Source organism: Octopus bimaculoides, chromosome 13 (assembly GCF_001194135.2).
Source record: "Octopus bimaculoides isolate UCB-OBI-ISO-001 chromosome 13, ASM119413v2, whole genome shotgun sequence".
NCBI classification, from domain to species: Eukaryota; Metazoa; Mollusca; class Cephalopoda; order Octopoda; family Octopodidae; genus Octopus; species Octopus bimaculoides.
This window is the reverse complement of record NC_068993.1, coordinates 22,661,864-22,665,287: the sequence shown is the minus strand read 5'-3', so window position 1 is coordinate 22,665,287 and position 3,424 is coordinate 22,661,864. Positions and strand designations below refer to the sequence as shown.

Here is a 3,424-nt window from a genome sequence, read left to right as displayed (position 1 = left end):
ATATATATATATATAAATATATGTAAAAAAATACTGATGACTGCGTGCGTTGCATAAATATTTACAGGATTAAATAAAAAGACAACAAACGGAAAATATGACATACTTGAAAGTGGACATAGCGTAAAATCGCAGGAAATCTTGGGATCCCGCTTTCTACAGTTAATAGAGTGATTGTGCAATTCACCAGAGAGGGGAAAGCGTCCACATCACCTCACCCAGGTTGACCAGGGCTCTCTGAAGGAGCCTTCTCTTTGTTAGGAGAAATGTGGCAGCTAATCCTCGCTGCAAGGCCTCTGACATAGCAGAATACGTTGATGTCAGTTCCAGAACGGCTGTCAGGTATCTGCACAAACTTGGTTACTATGGCAGAGCAGCAAGAAGGAAGCAACTTCTTTGACCAGACTATATCAAGCGGAAAAACATTGGGCCAGTGTGATGGTAGAGAGGCCACTAGCATTTCGGGACGCTCATTCTCCGATAAGTCTAGATTTGCTGTATTTTCTGACAGTGGTTGAATGTGGGTCTCGAAACTCTGTGTTCCAAGAATTTCAGTCGAAAATATCTTACCCAACAATGAATCACGTCAGCAATTCTGTGATGGTCAGGGGAACAATTTGGATAAGACAGGACACTTCAGGAAAAGAACAAGAAAGCATTTTCAAAGGCACATCTTTTGAGATTACTGTATGAAACTTGACAAGAAATTCCTCAAGAGAATATTCGTCATCTGATTATTAACATGCCTAATAGTGTCCTTGCATTGAAAAGGGAGTATGCCTACTAAATATTAAATATTCACATCATAACAATTAATAAATGATTGGAATGTATAATTTCAGATTTAAAGAAATTTCAATGACTATAATGCTGTCTATTTACTTATGCCATGTATATATATATATAGAGAGAGAGAGAGAGACAGACAGACAGACAGACAGAGAAAGAGAGAGACAGAGAGATGTATATGTATATATATATATATATATATATATATATATATATATATATATATATACATATATATATATATATATTTATGTTTGTATGTAGTATGTATGTATATATGTAGTTGTCACTCAAAGGTTCCATAACTCATAGGTTCTATTTTTCGACATTGACTTTGCGTTCTTGAAACATTATGTCAAGGGATTATTGTTCAACATGGATTTTTTCTCTCACTCGATGAGCTAGCTTAATACCTACCTTAATTTAGAGATTGTTTATATTAATTCAGACATGTGGTAATTTACTCATAAAATATAATAAAATAAATTATCTTACCATGTTTCAAGTTGAGAAACAATTGGTGTCATTTCCAACGGTTATATAGATTTTATCATATTTTCTCTACATACATATGTGTATGTTCCCGTGTATGTAGGTATGTATACATACATACATTCATACCTACATGTGTGCGTATATATATATATATATATATATATATATATATATTGGGTAGAGGAACAAATCATGAGCATTTTATTTTCAAATACAAAAATGTACAAATGCACGCAGAAATAAAACACATTGGCAAAATGTTTTGTGTGATTTCAAAGAGAATTTTTACTCTACAAGATAGTGCTTTGATTTTTCATCTTTAATGATTTTTGTGTATTTTTAGATCATTAAAATGAATGTCATGGGGGCAAAACTGAGCACTTTTGGCACCACTTGCTTTTTGCATTTAATCGAGTTGTTAAGCCCACCGAAGCTACTCATGAGATTTGTGTTTTGCGTGGAGAAGAAGCCATGCCTCAAAGTACACACCTCCTTTGGTTTGGGAGCTTAAAAAATGGGTAATTTGACATCAAGTACCGATCACACGCCAGTCGACCAACTAAGGTCGATTAACCTTGCCCATTGAGTGAAGGTTGTTCACCACAGACTTTTATCATAATCCATCTGCGCCACAAATTCTCTGGTCGTTTGACAAGGAATTACGTGAAGAAGCTGATTCAATCACTTTTCATAGAATTCAATTGGTCGACCGGCGTGTGATCCGTCCTTAAGATCAAAATTCCCATTTTTGAAGCACGAAAACCAACCGCGCTACTTTGAGGCATTTCTCCTTCTACATACATAGCACAAATTTCACGAGCAGCTTCGTGAGATCAAATGCAAAAAACAAATGGTGTCGAAAATGCTAAGTGTTGTCCACTGCTCAGTGTTGTCCATTTTATGATCTGAAAATTCAAAAAATCAATAATATTAAAAAAATCAAAACACACTTGTAGAGCAAAAACTTTTCTTTCAATTAGCGTAAAATATTTTGCCGATGCGTTTTTTTTCTGCGTAGATTTTTAAATTTGTAAAAAAGCCGGTCATGAATTATTCCTCAACCCAATATAACTGCCTTCAAGTGTTTTAACACCCGGCACTTTCAGAGAATCATCCCTACGGGCGAATCATTTCTACAAGGAAACGTGTATTGCCGTCGTATATATCTGTTCGACAGCATATATATATATATATATATATATAGTCAATCCAAACATGAACTAGCAAGAAAAAAACATGAAAAAACTACAACGCGAGGACGTTGAATAAGTACAGTGTTATTGGACGCTCAGGATAGGAAAGAAAAGAAAGAGGAATTCACGTTTCGAGCTGAGCTCTTCATCAGAAATATAGAAAAAGTCTGAAGGGAAGACAGAGAAAGAAAATCGCCAACGATATACACGCGGTCACATAAATATATGTGTGTGTGTGTGTGTGTGTGTGTGTGTGTGCGTGTGTGTGTGTGTGTATGTATGTATGTATGTATGTATGTATGCATGTGAACCTGTGTGCGCATTATATTACCATTTTATCTGACACGTATTCGTAGATAGCTAAGTCAAATAAATTCTAGTAAGTAAATGTAATGCAGAAATTACATTCAAACATCGTCTAACTTATTCAAAAAGTGAACTTAAAAGTGAAATCTGAATTCGATAGAGTGAAGAGTATATGAAATTTGATGTCATTCTTTTTGGTATTGCGATTGTATATTTTAAAATCTAGAAATATATTCGCATTTCGTATAAATTAGAAACGTGTGTGTGTGTGTGTGTGTGTGTGTGCCATAGGGCGTACGTGTTTGTATGTGTTTTAGCGACTCTTAATACCATCAGGTAATATTCATCCCGACTCAGATGTAGATGTTCTGTTATAATATACTATACTGCGGTGTATACCATGAGAGAATTTCTCATATTGGCTTTTGTTTAAAACGCTAGCGGGTAAATATATCCTCAGCATCTCCAGCGCTGAGACCACGAGATCACGTGATTTCGACATTCCTTTGGCTCCTCGCCAGCGATATATAGAAAAACAGTGTCAGAACATGTGTTGGTGTAGCGATTAGCTAGTGAACTTGTGAAGAATATATATTTGTATATGTATATGTATGTGACTTATACACACACACACACACACA

The 3,424-nt window shown here is 35.2% G+C and overlaps 1 protein-coding gene across 1 annotated transcript in view; it reads left to right on the top strand.

Moving 5' to 3' along the window:
* The window catches only part of LOC106868155 (glutamate receptor ionotropic, kainate 2), a 243,872-nt gene that overhangs the window by 121,089 nt on the left and 119,359 nt on the right, over nucleotides 1-3,424 (top strand). The window lies entirely within an intron of this gene.